The sequence below is a fragment of the Lithobates pipiens genome, unplaced genomic scaffold, assembly GCF_037356315.1.
Source record: "Lithobates pipiens isolate NorthernLeopardFrog02 unplaced genomic scaffold, aLitPip1_a1.2 Scaffold_19, whole genome shotgun sequence".
Taxonomy (NCBI): domain Eukaryota; kingdom Metazoa; phylum Chordata; class Amphibia; order Anura; family Ranidae; genus Lithobates; species Lithobates pipiens.
The window spans coordinates 276,330,683-276,350,311 of NW_027507764.1; the positions used below are offsets into that span (position 1 = coordinate 276,330,683).

Here is a 19,629-nt window from a genome sequence, read left to right on the forward strand (position 1 = left end):
TAATATGGGTACAGGGTTCCCCTAAATATGCGTACAAGACCCAAATAGGCTGGTAATGGGCAGGGGGGGCTACCCATGCCATTTTTCTCAATGATTTTCAACCATATTGCAGGAACCAGATATAACATTAAAACCGCAAGCAGTTTTAAATGGTGTTATTTCCGTTTAATGTCATTTTGTGCAGGGACTGTTCTAAACACGGGAAACACGTGGCACTTCACAGGCATACTACAGACACCCCCCAGGCACCATATTTAAATGAATATTTCACTTTTTTTTTCACTTTAATCGTCATTAAAATCAGTTCTCCCACCAAAACGGCCATTTTTAAAAACATTTTAGGCATTGACCCATGTCCCCTGGGGCAGGAGCCAGGTCCCCAAACCCTTTTTAGGACAGTATCTTGCATATTAGCCGTTAAAATTAGCACTTTTAATTTCGAAAGTTCAAATCCCATATACTTCAATGGGGTTCTAAAGTTCATTCGAATTTGGGGTCCGTTCGAAAGTTCTGGTGCAAACCGAACCGGGGGGTGTTCAGCTCATCCCTAGTGGAGAAGGTGGGCTGAGCAGCGCACACCCACAAAGCTGCCATCCCTTACAGCCTTGACCATGTTGCTGCCTCCATCAGTGACAACATAGCCAATCCTGTAGTTGCTGTCTGCCTGTCCAAACCACTGCAACAACATTTTCTGCAGGGCTTGCAGGATGTTTCGCACTGTGTGCTTTTCATCAAGCACCTCAGCGTGCAGGAGGAAGGAACGGTACCCATGTTTGTCAACTACTGACGAGGATCCAGATGTTTGAACTACATCATGGGACACCTTGACCTGCCACCAATGTGCCGTCAGGGACAGGAAGGCATGCTGGGCACTACACGCACTCCACAGGTCAGTGGTCAGGTGCACTGCCTGTCCACCTGCCCTTCCAATCTCCTCCTTGAGCACCCCGACACAAGACCTGTATAAGGCTGGCACTACAGTTTGGCTGAAGGTCTTACGTGATAGCACACGGTACTGTGGTGCAACAGCCTGCATCAATTGCTTGAAGGGCTCACCTTCCACCATGTTGAAAGATGCTCCTCCAACTGCAATGAGCTGGCCAATCAGGCGTGTTATTTTATGCACCTGCGCCCCAGACATACCCTTACTCTGAAAGCCACCAAAATCTTCCAGGGTGCCCTGGCTGGTATGGATTGGATGCGGGATGGTGGCTGTGGCGGTGCCACTATTGGTTCCCCTTTTGGTGTTTGGAGGAGTGGCCATGATACTTTTCTCCCCTAACAGCACTGCATGGTGGTGCACACGCATGGGCTGGTTCATGCCACTGTTACTGAGATGCCCTATGTCTCGGCCCCGGCTGACCTCCCTGCCACAGTGATTGCATTTGGCCTTCTGACCGACATCAATTCTTTGAAAATGCTGCCAAATGCTGGAACGGCAGTCACCACCTCGGACACTGCCTGATGGAATACCTTCCACTGCAGTGGTCACATTCTCTTTCTGAGGTTCGGCAGGAGCGGGAGGAAGAGACCTGAGCATCCCAGGTATGTTGGGTGCTGTGATGGATTGAGGTCTAATGGTTGCATTGGCCCATTCTGATGCTGGAGGCTTAGAAAGCACTTGGGCAGGGGTCTTTTCAGGAGAAAAAAGTAGTGGGGACTGAGGGGAGAAACTTTCTGGGCTGTCGATGGTGCCAACATGGGTAGAGGGCTGGAAATTACATTTGTCTACAACAATGTCAGGAAAGCCTGCTTCCACCTCTTTCACATTGCCAAGGGAACAGTGATTATTAGAAGCAGTAAACTCTGTCTCCTTGCTGACCACTGCCAAGCTCCCTGTAGTGCTGATGGTGATGGCACTGACAGCAATGGTGGTGGTGACATCATCATGAGCCTCGGCCTCCTGACATGTTTCCTGCTGCATGGCCAGGATCTCCAGCTTTGGCTGCACAAATGTATGTGCACTGGGAACCCCTTTGGCCTGCCCTCTTCCATAAAAGGTACCAATGGGCAGCATGTTACCAGCAGCAGTGGCAGAGGTGGTAGCGTCACTTTTGCTATGAATTGTGCTGCTGGTTCTAGGAGGTAAATCCTGGAACAGCTGGAGACATGCAAATGTCTGCTGTTTGCCAGGCTCTTTACCACCAGCAGTCTTCACTCCCAGTCGCCTCAGCTTTATGGGAGGTGAGCTGAGCTCAGAGGGCGCAGAGACAGAACGTCCCACCTGCTGCTCATGTACACGGCTCATAGCTCTCCCTCTCCCAGCAGCACTCTTACTGCTTTTTTGGCCTTGTTTGCTGCTCATTTTTCCTTTAAAAGTTAGAAAAATGTAGACAAAAAAAATATGATTTTGATTGCAGCAAACTAACACCAAAATCACCAAATGTACAAAAAAATATTATACCAACAGAAAATAACAAAATATTAACTAAATGAAACAAGACATGAAAAAAAAAATTATCTCTCAAAACCAACCAAAAAACGAATAAAACCAGAAACTAAACACTAAGAGATGATACACTTGCAAACTACAACTGATATAAACTAAAATGAACAATGAAAAGCTAAGGATTGCAAACATATTCGCTCAGATGCACAGAGAAATAATCATGTGATCTGCTCCACTACACTAACTAACCCACAAAGGGAAGTCACATGATCGGGCCTGCCCTGTAGGCCTCAGCAGCAGAAGAAAACCTCTGATTGGTCAACCAAGTCACGTGTTGTTTCTGTAGTAACAAAATTTGGACATATTGTCATATTGAGGTATATATTTTTTCCTTTAAATTCATCGTAAAGAACGTTCGTACAAGTTAACGAACCTAACGACAATTCGTATTTCGTACGAATTGAAATTGAATTTCGGACACGAAATACTAAGTACGAATTCTAACGTGAACTGGAACGGAACGGAACGGAACGAATTTATTGATGGCGCCCATGTCTAGCGAACAGACCTAAACTTCGTGTGAACTTTAGAACCCCGTTAAAGTCTATGGAACTCGAACATTCAAAATCAAAAGTGCTAATTTTAAAGGCTAATATGCAAGATATTGTCCTAAAAAGGGTTTGAGGACCCGGGTCCTGCCCCAGGGGACATGTATCAATGCAAAAAAAAGTTTTAAAAACAGACTTTTTTCGGCAGCAGTGATTTTAATGATGCTTAAAGTAAAAAAAAAGTGAAATATTCCTTTAAATATCATACCTGGGGGTGTCTATGGTATGCCTGTAAAGTGCCACGTGCTTCCCATGCTTAGAACAGTCCCTGCACAAAATGACATTTTTAAAGGAATACAAGTCATTTAAAACTGCTTTCAGCTTTAATGTAATGTCTGGTCCTGGCAATATGGATGAAAATCAGTGAGACAAACGGCATGGGTACCCCCCCCAGTCCATTAACAGGCCCTTTGGGTCTTGTATGGATATTAAGGGGAACCCTGCACCCAAATAAAAAAAAGGAAAGGCGTGGGGCCCCCAGGTCCTATGTACTCAGAACAGCAGTATACCAGCAGTGCAAACAAGACAGGGACTGTAGGTTTGTTGTTAAATAGAATCTGTTTGTAATTTTGAACTGGTATATTTTTAAAGTGTAGCTCCAGTCAAAAAATCAATTTTTAAGCTTTTTGGAAAACATTGGGAAGGGTTATCACCCCTGTAACATTTTTTTGCTGTCTGTGCACCTCTTCAGAAGATATCACCTCTGACAAATGTTTTTTAGAAAATTTGGTGTTTTTAGTGAAACAAGTATTGGTGATAAAGCATCAGTGTAGAGGAGACACGTTTTTCCCATATCAACTCTTACAGGAGAGAATTTCCCTTCCTACAGGTAGATTTCATCTCACTTCCTGTTGTCTCCTTCCATTTGCAAGTAGGAGACGTTTGTAAGTTGGATGTTTGAAAGTAGAGGTCTGCCCTATATGCTCTGCAGAAATTTGGGTCTAAGGTGTTGGTGTTGCGACAACACTGTAAGCCCTCACAGTTACTCTTGGTGGGCACTGGAATGCCCTGCTGTGAACTATTATATCAAGAATTGTAATTACATGCCATTGTTGAACAGAGGTAGAAAAATTGGGCCTTTGGTGGTTGAGGTGGTGGTGCTGGTGCCACAACACTGTAAGTCTTCACAGTTACTCTTGGTGGGCGCTGGAACTGGCCCTACTGTGAAATATTATATCAAGAATTATAATTACATGCACATGTTGAACAGGGGCAGAAAAATTGGGCCTTAGGCACTGGTGCCACAACACTGCAACACCTCACAGAAACTCTAGTGGAGCTCAAGAATGAGCCCTGCTGCAAAGTATTGCATCAAAAATTGTAATTACATGCCCCTGTTAAAAAGGGGCTGAAAAATTGGGCCTTAGTCACTGGTGCTGGTGCCACAACACTGCAACCCCTCACAAATACTATAGTTGGAGCGCAGGAATGAACCCTGCTGCAAAGTATTGCATCAAAAATTGTAATAACATGTCCCTGTTAAACAGGGGTTGAAAAATTGGGCCTCAGGCACTGGTGCTGGTGCCACAACACTGCAACCCCTCACAGATACTCTAGTTGGAGCGCAGGAATGAGCCCTGCTGCAAAATATTGTGTCGAAAATTGTAATTACACGCCCCGGTTAAACAGGGACTGAAAAATGTGTCCTTAGGCAATGGTGCTGGTGCCATAACACTGCAACCACTCTCAGATATTGTAGTTGAACGCAGCAACGAACCTTCCTGCAAAATATTGCATCAAAAATTTTAATTACATGTTCCTGTTAAACAGGGGCTGAAAAATTGGACCTTAGCCACTGGTGGCGCCCAGAACCAAAAATGTTCTTGCAAGCTATTGGCATGATCATTGAGGAGGAAGAAGAGGATAGTCACTCAGCATAACAAGATAGTCACTCAGCATCAGCATAGACAGTCTTGAAGGGATCTGACATTTAAAAAAAAATTATTCGGGTACATCAGCATCAGGTACTTGGTAGCTGGTGGTGATCCAAGACTGATTCATTTTTGTGAAGATCGGTCGATCAAATGTGTCGGTGGACAGGCGCACCCTGTGATTGGTTACAAAGCCTCCAACAGCAGTGAATGTGTAAAAACATAAAAGAGACTTGGAGATACGGGACTTTAAAGATACCAAGATAGAAAAAACACATAATACAAAAAATAAATAAAATAACAATGAAGTATTTATTAACACAAATTTAAAAAAGAGCATATACAATGCCTGTTATCATAGGCCTATACATATAACCCATTACAGAAATAACAGAGATTACATTATCCAAATAACTAGGTCATTCTGAGTATATAAAAGAGTACATCCTCAAGATGTATATAACTAGAAAAGAACACAAAAAAATTTGTGCATCCAGATATTTAGACATATATTAACACAAACACAATTTTTGCAGATGCGTGGCTTCAGAGCCCCATATCCCCAAGAAAATTACTGAATGTATATGTTCCAATGCAAAACATGATATCACATGTTGCCCCTACCTCCAAAATAGGGGGGCATAGGGATCAGATCCAGTTCAGAAATGGCTCCCAAAAAATTCTGTTACACCAGAGAAATGGTCCATAGAGTGCCAGATGGCACGTAGAGAGGGGTAAATTTGGTACAACCTTGCTTCTATATCATACAAATACATTGCCTGTAAAAACATCAAATCATAAAAGAAAAAAGAAAAACTCAGTCAAGCATAGAGGGAAGTAGGAAAGCAGATTAAAACACATTTCTAATACTGATCAAAACCTACCTCCCGCTAGTGAGTAAATAAAAAGATAAATTCAGGAGCTCGGGTTGGCCATACACTAAACAATTGTCTGGTAAATGGTTATTGACACAGACGAAGTCTGTGTGCAAACAATATATATATATATATATAAAAAATAATTAATAATAATCTGGTGCTGTGGCACACAATTTCACCTGGAAACATTTATATTAGCTGTGTTCAACCACAGTAAAAGATCTCTCACCTTTTATTACTCCCACACCGCTAATATGGGGTATCTCGATGGATCCCCCCATGGGAGGGGCAATTGCAAACAAATAACCGCAACCTTAAACAGGGGTAAGACGCCTCCTCAGAAAGCAGATCGCTCCCAAAGGATGACCTGGTTTAAAAAATAATAATATATATCATAATAGCAGATGTGCCCAATTAGAATGTTCCCAATTAGAATGTTCCTAAACAAGGCTATACAGAGAAATGTTCTATACCTTCACGTCGCGATAAGAAAGTGTCCCGAGCTCCTCTATACTCCTCTGCCGGCTAAGAAAGACGGCCGGGTTTAAATAGCCTCATGGCGCCAAACACCGGCATGTGACATCACGCTGCTATGGTGCCATGCGGACACTCAACCGGAAGTCCACAAGCTGCCGGAACCGGTAGTGACAATTCACTTCCGGTACAAGCTTACAAGTCATGTTGGAAAATACCCTTTCTTGATCATACATCATGGAACACAGGAGCTCATTACATAGTGGGTTATATAGGCACCTCTGGTGATTGGACACTGGTTAACCCCAATTAAGGAGAATTCCTCCCCTATATAACCCCTCCCATATGGGAGGCACCTCAGTTTTTTCGCCAGTGTCTATGGTGGTTGGTCACGTAAAACATGTGCTATGACGAAAGCTCTGTGCAGGTCCCTGCGGGAGCCTAAGGGCTACAACAAACCGGATCCATATCTCGGGCCGATATTTTACTCCCAAGATGGTATGGTACCTGGGCCTCGTCATCCGAAGAAACGAGGTTTGGCCTGTAAGTCCTCTCCTATTGGAAGACTGGGCTCTGGGAAAACCAGACTTGGTGTACTGTTTACATAGTGGCACGAAGGTTTCTGGCAGAGTCTTTTACAAGGTCCAGGTAGGAGGTTCTTCTGAGAAACAACCCCAAAAAAACCAAAAGGTTGGCACAACTCTGCCCGCCGTGATGGGTGAAGGCTGGAATCTGTCTGTTTCAGCAATTCCTGCGGCGAGGACAGGTAAGGGAAATTAATCTTATGTAAATGTATATTATGGATTTCTTCATTGAGTAGTTGTATGTCTTACCTGGTTTCCACCACTAGAGGGAGTAAGAGCAGCCTGATGCATACTTACATGCCTTTCAGATACACACGCTCAGTGAAGCCTGGTTCCTCCAGATGACTCACGTTTCCACTGCACTCCCTGCCACAATAAAGGTAATACAGGGGTCCCACGTAGTCTGGGGGTCCCGCGCAGCTCCGATGGTGGTCCCCTTACCCCCTGGACGTCCGTTCCAGGCTTGTGGCCCCGACCTTGGCTTTGTCCCTCACCATCTCATCCTCCTGTTGCCTACTGTGGGTGTGAGCTGGGGGACCCTGGGGGTCGCGACCTGGAGCCAGTTGCAGCCAAGTCCATCCTCACCACCAGAGGCGCTGGTGAACACCTGCTGGCTCTTAGACTCTGCGCCCCAGGGAATCTTACGCTCTAACCCCAGTGGGATCTGTCCCCCGTCTGCAGCAGTCCGCCGTAGGGTCCACAACCTTGCGGTGCACTCCAGATCCCTACGGTGTGCACCTGTCACCTCGCCTCAAGGTGACCTGACAAAGAGTCTGAAAGCGGATAGGGCCCCCTGGGAGAACCGTGCCATCAATCGCCAAGACCACCAATGGTGTTGTAAGGGGCAAAAGGGCAAGTCTCATGGAGGATGCAGTTTCCCAATCCATGAAATTGGCAGCGACTCCAGGATTCCAGATGTGCTGAGACCGAACGAGAGGAAGCACCGACATGAAGCAACACAGAAAGGAGAAGATGAGAAGGTAAAGGTGATATTTCAGGGTCTAATACTCCACCTTCCAGATGTATTAGCCCTGAGCGTTTTTCCGGACGAAGAGAACATGTATCACGGAAATGACCTTTGGCCCCACAATAGAGACATAGGCCCAGAGTTCTGCGCCTAGCACGTTCTTCGGGAGATAACTTAGTCCAGCCCAACTGCATAGGTTCCTCGGTAGGCAGGGGGGGCTCCTCGGATCGAAGAGAAGGGACTGGGGGCTCAGGCTGCCTAAAGAACCGGGAGTGCTGGCGTCTTTTTCCAGGGCTTCTCCTGAAAGTGAATATTGATCTGGTTACACAAGGTGATGACACTGTCCAGATCAGCAGGAAGGGATCTTCTTGCTAATTCATCCTTCCCTCTATCAGAGAGGCCATGTAAAAAGGTTGCAACTAGGGCCTCATTATTCCAGCTCAATTCAGCTGTGAGGATACGGAACTGAAGAGCATACTGTCCCACAGACGCGGACTCTTGACGGAGACGTAAAAGAGCGCTAGCCGCTGAGGAGACATGACCCGGTTACTCGAAGATATTCCGAAAAAGTTTCAAGAAATCAGACAGGCTAAAAACCACTGGATCATTCAGTTCCCACAGAGGGGCAGCCCAAGCTAACGTCTCGCCGGACAGGAGGGATATGATATATGCAACTTTGATCAGACAGGAAGTTTTGGGGCTGAAGTTCAAAATGAATTGTGCACTGGCTAAGCAACCCCCTGCAAGCCTTGGAGTCCCCAGAGAAACGGGCCGGAGCTGGTAGTTGTAATGAATGTGTGGCTGCGACTGATGCGATAGGTGCAGCGGCAGATAGCGGTTGAGGTTGTTGAACCGGGGGTCCTAATGAGGCCTGAACCTGTTCAACACAGGATGCCAAATCCTGAAGGAATCGCATCACCTGGGTCTGATGCGATTCTTGGGTCTCAAGTCTGCGAACTAAGCTCTGCAATGGATCATCTGCAGGAAGCGGCACGTCAGCCGGGTCCATGGCTGATCAAACTTCAGGTCACCTTGAGGCGAGGTGACAGATGCACACCGTAGGGATCAGGAGTGCACCGCAAGGTTGTGGACCCTTCGGCTGACTGCTGCGGATGGGAGACAGGTCCCACCAGGGTTAGAGCATAGGATTCCCTGGGGCATGGAGTCTAAAGCCCCATACACACGGTCGGACTTGTACAAACTTTTCCGTGGACTTTTGTACAAAGTGTGTTGTCCACAAGTTTGTATTGCATACACACGGTCGGACTTTTTGACAACAAACACGAACGTAATGACGTCACAACGTACTGACGCCGCTTCAAAAGAGGACGTTCAATGACTCCAGCGCCACCTTTGGTCAACTTCTGTATTGTAGTCTGATCGTTTGCAATGGTTCTGAGCATGCGTGTTTGTACCTTGTACAAAAGTCCGATGCTTTTGCATACACACGGTCGGACTTTGCTCCATCGGACTTCTGTTGTCAAAAAGTTTGTCCGTTCGCAGAGCCAACAAAAGTCCGATGAAAACAGAAAAAGTTTGTCCGATGGAGCGTACACACAGTCGGATGTTGCTCCAAAACAGCTAATTTGCATGTTTGTTGTCAAAAAGTCCGACCGTGTGTACGGGCCTTTAGAGCCAGCAGGTGTTCACCAGAGCCTCGAGTGGTGAGGATGGACTTGGCTGCAACTGGCTCCAGGTCACGACCCCCAGGGTCCCCCAGCTCACACCCACAGTAGGCAACAGGAGGATAGGGATGGTGAGGGACAAAGCCAAGGTCGGGGCCACAAGCAGACAGGAAAAGTCAGGGACACGCCAAAAGGTCAGGATCACAGGCAAACAGGGATAATCAAAGACACGCCAAAGTCGGTAACAGAACAACAGAAGAGCACACGGCAGGTAACAGGAAGCTAAACACACAAAGGAATACACAATGGTTGATCAGCACTGTTGGCTAGCAGTGCACAGGTTAATATAAGGTTCCCTGATAGGGCCTGGGGTGGAGCTATGCTAGAGGAGAGGTTATAAAAACCACCAGGTGGAAGTGGCTGGCCTCTTAGTCTGAACACATGAGGGGAGGTAAGCAAACAAGAAGATCACTGCATAACCATGACATATTTCTTTTTTTTTTTTCTCCTTTCTTAAAAATCAATAAAACTGTCAGTTTTCAAAAAAGAAATAGGTAGAGAGAAGCCGCAAAAAAAACAAATTAGGTTTTGCCTAGGGTGTCAAAAATCCTTGCACCAGCCCTGCCACCTTGGATATGATGCGTCATAAGAAACAGGGGAGAACTAGGAGAGAGGACTTTCCATGTTTCTCTGTCATGCTGTATCTAAGGTCTGGTAAGGGAAGAGGCATGGATCTACTGTTTAGGGGATGAGGAGGTTAAGAATTCCTGCCGGGGGGGTGGGGGGATGTATTTTGGGTGGGTTTTTAAGGGAAGAAGCTTTTAGAGGGGGGAGTTTTCTTGTGGGTAATTTTAAAAGGGGGTGGTTAAGGGCAGCGGTTTGCAGAAGCAAACCCCAAGGGGATTTTCTTTAAAGGTGGGATCTTTGCCGGGGGTGGGGGTGTTGATTCAGAGAGATATCTTTGCTTTGGATGATTTAAGAGAAGTGACATGCCGCAGTACCAAGTAGCAATGGCATGTTTCCATCCCGGGTAAATTGTATAAAAAGAAAAGGGGGGCAAGTGGGACTTTAAATGAAGCATGTCAATTGAAAATAAAAATGAATAAATACATGTGAGTAGATGAAATGATTTAGATTTAATTTTTGTGCATAGAGGAGAGAAAAAAAACTCCATGAATAAAACTCTATTACCCATATGTAGAGTTAAGGAGTGATCTCTTCCTAGTGGAGCGCAGTGGAGGAGTGAACTGTCTGTCTGTCCCAGATCATATTCCCCAGCTCATATACCCCAGGCCCTGGGCGGGTCCCTGCCAGCTTCATGCATGATGTCTTTTGCAGTTGTGAGAAGATGAGGGAACACTCATAGCTGAGGATAATCCATACCTCAGTGGGTGCCCGCCCATCTTAGCTGCAGCATCAGGTGGAAAGACAAAAAAAAAACACAAAAAAAACAAACAAACAAACACATAGACTCCCACCTTGCAGCGTCTGTTGACACCGCTCGAGGGGCCCATTTGTGCATGAAGCCAATGCGCTGAGATCGAACCCCACCACCCCTTGAGATATATAAAGGGAGGTAGAGAGGGAGCTGAGTGCATCGTAACCCCGGAAAAAAGGCTGCAACATATCCAGCAAACACAGCGCATATGTTCGATTGATAGATGGATAAATTCCAGAGAAAAAAAGCCGGAAAAAATAACACACTTATACATTCAGTACCTAGTGGACTAGTGTTGAGGGTGTCTGTGTTCGGTTCCCCCTGGCCTGCCCCCTTACATTGTTGGGGGATGCTTCCTCAACCCCGGATGAGACGGTTATATCTCAGCTCTAACAGTTCCCATTGCTGGAAGTTCTGCCCAATTTTTGGGCTATATTGTAAGTTATTTTATCAATTAAGTGGATCAATTTGATACTCTCTCCATTTAACTGAGGTTCCACATATATTAATATTTGTCATATTTATTTGCTTTTCTAGTAAAAACATGCATCCCACCCCTGATGACTGGCATGAAGCCAAGAAACGCCTCGGGTTCTCAAACTAAGGATGCCTAATTAAGCTTATTTTAATCCTTGATAATACAAATTTTTGTCCTACAGAGTTTGTACTCATTCATGTTATTTTATGATTTTGATTGGTAATTTATGTATTTCTGTTATGAACTGCATCTATGTGTGTCCATTGATTTGTCTATACTCCAGATTTTCTGATCATTATTATGAAAATATATTGAGTGTATATCTATATTTATATTACTGTATTACCATTGTATGCATTCAGATCATGGACTACACCTAGGGGTCATTGATTATAAATTTAATCTAAATCATTTCATCTACTCACATGTATTTATTCATTTTTATTTTCAATTGACATGCTTCATTTAAAGTCCCACTTGCCCCCCTTTTCTTTTTTTACACTTTGCTTTGGAGGAGTTGGTTTAGAGACAAGGGGTTTGATTTTGGGATGATATTTGTTTGAAGGAAGAAGGGGGGTTTTCAGTGGAGAATTTTTGCTGGGGGGAGGGAGAGGGGGATACTTTTGCTGGGGCAGACTTTTGCTTGAGGGAATGTGGGCTTTGTCTTGGAAGGGTGTTATCTCCAGGAGGGGAGGTGGATATTTTTGCTGGGGGGGGGGGGGGGGGGGTTAATGGTTGAGATTTCTACTTGGGGGAGGGAGAAGGGAGATATTTGCTGATATGTAGCTACTTGCGGACTGGAAGATGATGGGGAAAACCCCCAAGGGGGTTTTCTTTAAAGGTGGGATCTTTGTTGGGGGGGGGGGGGTGATTGAGGTAGATATCTTTGCTTTGGAGGAGTTGGTTTAGAGACAAGGGGTTTGATTTTGGGATGATATTTGTTTGAAGGCAGAAGGGGGGTTTTCAGTGAAGAATTTTTGCTGGGGGGGAGGGAGAGGAGGATATTTTTGCTGGGGCAAATTTTTGCTTGAGGGAATGTGGGCTTTGTCTTGGAAGGGTGTTATCTTTGTGAGGGGAGGTGGAGATTTTTGCTCGGGGGGGGGGGGGGGGGGGTTAATGGCTGAGATTTCTACTTGGGGGAGGGAGAAGGGAGATATTTGCTGATATGTAGCTACTTGAGAAATGGAAGATGACGGGGAAAACCCCCAAGGGGGTTTTCTTTAAAGGTGAGATCTTTGCTGGGGGGGGGGTGTTCATTGAGGGAGACATCTTTGCTTTGGAGGAGTTGGTTTAGAGACAAGGGGTTTGACTTTGGGATGATATTTGTTTGAAGGAAGAAGGGGGGTTTTCAGTGGAGAATTTTTGCTGGGGGGAGGGAGAGGGGGATATTTTTGCTGGGGCAGATTTTTGCTTGAGGGAATGTGGGCTTTGTCTTGGAAGGGTGTTATCTCTGGGAGGGGAGGTGGAGATTTTTGCTTGGGGGGGTTAATGACTGAGATTTCTACTTGGTGGAGGGAGAAGGGAGATGTTTGCTGATATGTAGCTACTTGAGGACTGGAAGATGTCCCCCCCTTAATGACCAGGCCATTTTCTGAGATATGGCACTGCGTCACTTTAACTGACAATTGCGTGGTCGTGTGACGCTGTACCCAAACAAAATTGACATCCTTTTTTTCCCACAAATAGAACTTTCTTTTGGTGGTTTTTATTTTAATTTTGAAAAAAAAAATGTTCTACTTGCTAAAATATCCAAAAAAAAAAAAAAATCACAATAAGCATTTATATATACAAAATAAGGTATATTTTACTAGTAATGGGGGTGATGAGTGATTTTTAGTGGGACTGCAACATTGCGGCGGACAGATTAGACAATTTTTTGGACCAGTGACCTTTATACAGTGCTATAAAAATACATTGATTACTGTATAAATGACACTGACAGAGAAGGGGTTAACACTAGTGGTGATCAAGGGTTTAAATGGGTTCCCTGGGATGTTTATAACTGTGGGGGGAGGGGACTGACTGGAGAAAGAGAGAGATTGCTGTTCCTGATCACTAGGAACAGCAGATCTCTCTCTACTCCCCTGTCAGAACGGGGATCTGTTTGTTTAAATTGACAGATCCCTGTTCTGGCTCTCTGTGGAGCATTTGTGGGTGGCCGAAAGTGTAACTGTAATTTCTTTTTTAAACATTGCTAGGGAATTTCCTTGCTTCTGCTCAAAAATATATATTTTCCCTTCTCCCACAGCAATAGCCAAAGCAATGTCCAGAAATGTCCAATAGCTGAAGAGGAGTGATGTGGAAGCTGTAAAAATCAACAGAAAAGGTGAAAGTACTGGAGGACAAAGTGGCAAGGGACAACTCAGGCCTGTCATTACTGAAGGAAGGCAAAGAGGCAGGTGAGTCTGCCATAATATGCAAGCATGCTTAGTATACTTACACATTATAAAGAGTGCCATGCAACTACAGTTCTGCAACAAATAATCCTGACCACTGCACTCTGTATACCGAAATTAAAGGCTGTATTTTTCAAAGCAAATTCCCTTTTTTTTTTAAATGTAATAAATGCACCAAAAATAACAAAAAAGTGTGTATTTATTATATTTTTGCATTGAAGCTTGCAGAGTGATCCCCTCTCACGTTGTGTACTGCCTCATTCTTTTTCTTTGTGTCTTCACTGGAGTGGAATCTCTGTCAGGTAGGCTGTATAGGGCCCCACGATTTTTAATGGTGGCCCTGAGTGGATGTGGCTACATTATGGTTATAGTGGGAGAGGCTTGAAGTGGATGTAAACCTGAAAAAAAATGTTACCTTTTAAATTGTTTTTATTACATTTTTACACATTTAACCACTTAAGGACCGCTGCATGTAAATGTACGTCGGCACAATAGCACCGACAGGTAAAAGCACGTACATGTACGTGCTTGCCTTCCGGCGGGTGAGGGGTCCGATCGGCTTCAGGAGCGATCCGGGATGAGGGGATGGCCGTTGGTTTCTGGCCATCCCCTCTCGATCGCTCCTGGCGAATGAGAAGCTTCCCCCGCCTGTGTAGTGTAAACACAGGCAGGGAGGAAGTGATGTCATTCTCCTCTGGGCGGTCTTTTTGACCGGACTGCGAGGAGAACACATAGTAAGTGTGCACCAACACTACACTGACACGTAGGTACACATAGGCACACTGTCACCCCCCGATTGCCCCCCCCCTTTCACCCCCTTTTGCCAGTGTCACTAGGTAGCTAGTTATTTTTTTAGGTTCACCGCCAGGTTTTTATAGCATTAGGTACCCCATATACTACCCAATAAAGGTTTTAACCCCCTGATTGCCCCTAGAGTTAACCCTTTTACCAGCGATCACCGTATAAGTGTCTCTGGTGATGCTGGATAGCCAGTTAAATATTTAGTTATTTAGGTTCCCCGTCAGGTTTTTATATAGCGTCCGGGACCCCCATATACTACCTAATAAAGGTTTTAACCCCCTGATTGCCCCCAGGTAACCCTTTCACCCCCTTTTGCCAGTGTCACTAAGCAATCGTTTTTCTGATCGCTGCATTAGTGTCACTGGTGCTGCTAGGTAGCTAGTTATTTTTTTAGGTTCACCGCCAGATTTTTATAGCGTTGGGTACCCCCATATACTACCGAATAAAGAATTGAACCCCCTGATTGCCCCTAGAGTTAACCCTTTCACCAGCGATCACTGTATAAGTGTCACTGGTGACGCTGGTTAGCCAGTTAGTTATATAGGTTCCCCGTCAGGTTTTTATATAGCGTCAGGGGACCCCATATACTACCTAATAAAGATTTTAACCCCCTAATTGCCCCTAGTTAACCCTTTCACCAGTGATCACCGTATAAGTGTTACGGGTGACTCTGGTTAGTTAGTTTGCTTTTTATAGCATCAGGGCACCCACCATTTATTACCCAATAAAGGTTTAACCCCCTGATCACCCGGTGGGTGATATCAATTAGGTTTTAGGGTCAGGGTCTGCGTCGCCCCAGGCAGCGCTAGGTTAGTGCCAGTACCGCTAACACCCACGCGCAAAGCATACACCTCCCATAGTGGTATAGAATCTGAACAGATCAATATCTGATCTGATCAGATCTATACTAGCGTTCCCAGCAGTTTAGGGTTCCAAAAAAAGTCCCCCACATAAGGTATCCCCGTACTCGGGAGAAGCAGCAGAATTTATTTTGGGGTGTAATTTCACTTATGCCCATAGCATGTGTGAGCAATATATCATTTAGTGACAACTTTGTGCAAAAAAATTTTTTTTATATTCCTGCAACTTGTGGCAAAATATAAAATATTTCATGGACTCAACATGCCTCTCAGTAAATAGCTTGAGGTGTCTACTTTCCAAAATGGGGTCATTTGGGGGGGGGGGGGGTTTGTGCTATTTTGGCATTTTATGGCCTTCGAAACTGTGATATGTAGTGAGGAGTGAAATCAAAAATTTGCACCCTTAGAAATCCTGACGGCAGTGATTGGTTTTCGGGGTGCCGTACGTGGCTAGGCTCACAAAAAGTCCCACATATGTGGTATCTTCACACTCGGAAGAAGCAGCAGAATATATTTTGGGGTACAATTCCACATATAACGATGGCATGTGTGAGCAATATATCATTTAGTGACAACCTTTTGTAAACTTTTTTTTTTTGTGTCATTATTCAATCACTTGGGACAAAAAATATATATTCAATGGGCTCAACATGCCCCTCAGCAATTTCCTTGGGGTGCTTACTTTCCAAAATGGGGTCATTTGGGGGGGGTTTGTACTGCACTGCCATTTTAGCACCTCAAGAAATGAGTCATAAATTAAAAGCTGTGTAAATTCCAGAAAATGTACTCTAGTTTGTAGACGCTATAACTTTTGCGCAAACCAATAAATTGACATTTTTTTTTACTAAAGACATGTGGCTGAATACATTTTGGTCTAAATGTATGACTAAAATTTAGTTTATTCGATTTTTCTTATAACAAAAAGTAGAAAATATATAAAAAAAAAAAAAATTTCAGTCTTTTTCCTTTTATATCGTAAAAAATAAATATCGCAGAGGCAATCAAATACCATCAAAAGAAATCTCTATTTGTGGGAAGAAAAGGACGCAAATTTTGTCTGGGTACAACATTGTATGATCGCGCAATTACCAGTTAAAACAGTGCAGTGCGAAATTGTAAAAAGACCTCTGGTCCTTAGGCTGACAATTGGTCCGGGGCTTAAGTGGTTAAACAGATCTTACATACTTTGCAAAACAATTTGCAAATCATTCATAAAAATACAAACATTTTCAAGGTACACATAAATACATAAAAAGATACATTAGGTACATGAATGGATCTCCCCTCTAGCGCACACTTAAATACACAAATAAATCTATACCGCGGCATATACTCTTGATTCTTCTGGATCATATAAGTTACCAATGAGAAAGGAGGAAAAAGAAAGGAGGAGAAACCTGGAAGCAGGCCCATTCCACTATCTCCACCCCCCCCCCAAAAAAAGTGGAGGGGGGAGAGAGGATTTTCAAAATCAGTATCCCCCACATAACCCATGTCAGTTTATTTTTACTTTCATGGAGGGAGAGAATTAAATCTCTCTATCCCAGTATTGTCCACCTTCAAATTGTGCAAAAAAAGGGGAGGGAGAGACTCTCTCTATCCCCATTACCATCCTCCTTCAATTTGTGTGAGAAAAAAAAGGGGGGTGGAAGGAGAGGAAGGAGAGGAAGGGAATCATATTCCCTTCTCCTTCATACAAGGGAAGGGAGTGGAGAGAGAACATCATAGGGCGACCCCCTAGGTACTCCCTTCACTTCCCATAATTCCCAAGTAAATCGGAGACTGTGTCTAGCCATTTCTTCCTTGTACCCTGATATCTTGTTCCTGCTTCCTTTTGAAAACATATATTTATTCTTCCATCCCATGGTGTTGTACCATATTTTTCTTGTAGCAATAATTACACTTACCTTAGCTTTAATTACACTTATCCTACCAAACCATGACAATCTATGTACAGGATATCCTTTCAGATATGGTTTAATTTTATTCAAGAGAGACAGTTAATTATCCTGATATAGGTCTACTGTTGATGTTGATAGAGACACTTTTTCTTTCCATACAAAAGGGAAAAGAGCTCTAAGTTCTCTTCTCTCCTTTGGGGGGACACAGATATTTAGTATCTCCATTTTCTCCCTATTGACCTTAAAGAGGAAGTAAACCCTGATGGGTTTACTTCCTCTTTCATTGCCTGCAAAGGCAAAGCATAATGGACTACTATGCATCGCATAGTAGCCCATTATGTGTCACTTACCTGACACAGGAGCCAGTGATGTCACCGCTGTCCCCTGTAGTCCGGCGCATCCATCTTTTCGGTGGGGTCTCGCAGCTCCGCCGCTGTCATTCAGCGGAGCCGCAATGATGTCACTCCCTCACATGCGCACGGGAGCCGACACGCGCGGCAGCTCCGTTGTTGGAAATGCCGCGCTCAGTGCGCCTGTGCGCCGCTGTCTACGGCACATGCGCCGTAGACAGCGGTGCCTGTCTTCGGGCAAATATCTCCTAAACCGTATAGGTTTAGGAGATATTTCTTGGACCTACAGGTAAGCCTTAATCTAGGCTTACCTGTAGGTCAAAGTGGTTTGTAAGGGTTTACAACCACTTTAAAGTTCGAAACCACCCCATATTCACCCAATTCCTGCAACTTCTTTGGGAGTGATTGCTTAGGATCGTTATATATAGCATAATATCATCTGCAAACGCAGATATCTTATGCTCTTGCCCAGAGACCTCTATTCCTTCAATTTCATGATTAGCTCTTATGGATGCCAGGAGGGGTTCTAAAGAGAACACAAAAAGTAAGGGAGAGAGTGGGCATGCCTGGCACGTCCCATTATAGAGTCTAAATGTATCTGACAAAGTACCATTCACCTAGGATTTGAGCTGTAGGGTTGGAGTATGAAGCCTCTATCCACCTAAGCATTCGTGGGCCTAGGCCAAATTTATGCAATGTCTGCAGCATATATTCCCAATCTACCCTATCGAAAGCCTTTTCGGCATCTACTGATAGGAAAAGGGCAGATTTCCTTCCCCTTTTTTGCTTCATGCATTAAGATGGTTGTCCTTAGTATATTATTCCTTGCTTCCCTGCCTGGGACGAAACCTGCCTGATCCCTCTCTATGCAGTCTGGTATGTGCTGCTTCAATCTTTTGGCCAAGTTCCTCGCATAAATCTTTATGTCTTTGTTAATCAAGGAAATTGGCCTAAAGCTGGAACATAATGTTGGATCTTTACCTTCCTTTGCCTTAATTGTTATATAGGCCCCCAGAGCTTCCTTATTTTCTTGGTACCTCCCCCAATGGAGTTCATATATAGGTGGAAGTAAGGTGTCAGACATCCTATGAACTTTTTAAAATATAGGGATGTATACCGATCTGGCCTTGGGCTTTTCCCACTCCTTACTGTTTTTAATTGCCTCCTTAGAAATATCACTATCATGCTTACTTCTTCTGATATACCTGGTAATTCTATCTTCCGAAGATACTGTTCAATTTTATTTCTTCTATTTTGTTTATTATCGAAATCTTGACATTTGCTCACTTTATATAATAACTGATAATATTCTAAAAATTTTTTTACTGATATCTCTAGTTGAATGTTTCATCACTCCCTTTTTGTCAGATTTTTGCAATATAATTCAAGTTTCTTCTAGGTTTAATTACCCCTGCCAATAGTCTCCCAGGTTTATTACCAAATTTGCATTGCCTTATAGCTGACTTCAGAAATACCCGTCTAGTGTCCTGTTCCAAAAGGTCCCTCAATACCTCCCACTTTCCTGTTAACTTGATCATTATTTTATAGTTGTTTAACCCTTTGTGTAGATGTTCCAGCTCCTGGATTTCCTGCAGGATCAATTGTTTTTGCGCTGTCCATATTTCCCTTCTCTTAGCTCCTTCTGCTATTAATCTCCCTCTCATAAATACTTTATGGGTTTCTCACAATACAGTTATATATTCTCTACGTTATTTTCTTTGAAAAATAAGTTCAGATCTATTTCTAGAGCCTCAAATATATTGTGATCATATAATAGAGATTCATCTAACCTCCAGGATCTTTGCCTATCTGGTATGTCCTCTAGCTCCAAGCTAGCCATGACCGGGGCATGATCCGAGAGAGTTATTGATTTCACTTCTACCTTCCTTAACCCTTCTAGGAGCTGATGGTCCAGGAAAATATAGTCAATTCTCGAATAGGAGGAGTCTACCTGAGAGAAATATGTAAAGTCCCTCCCCGTATAATTCTTCATGCCTCCACTAATTGCT

The 19,629-nt window shown here is 44.1% G+C and overlaps 1 protein-coding gene across 2 annotated transcripts in view; it reads left to right on the top strand.

Annotated features, from left to right (window-relative positions):
* Positions 1-19,629, top strand: part of LOC143996716 (C-C chemokine receptor type 5-like) — a 375,898-nt gene that overhangs the window by 250,390 nt on the left and 105,879 nt on the right. For both annotated transcript variants that reach the window (XM_077491950.1, XM_077491951.1), the window contains exon 2: positions 13,561-13,711. The gene's annotated coding sequence lies outside the window, so the exon portion shown is untranslated. The remainder of the gene's footprint in view (positions 1-13,560; positions 13,712-19,629) is intronic.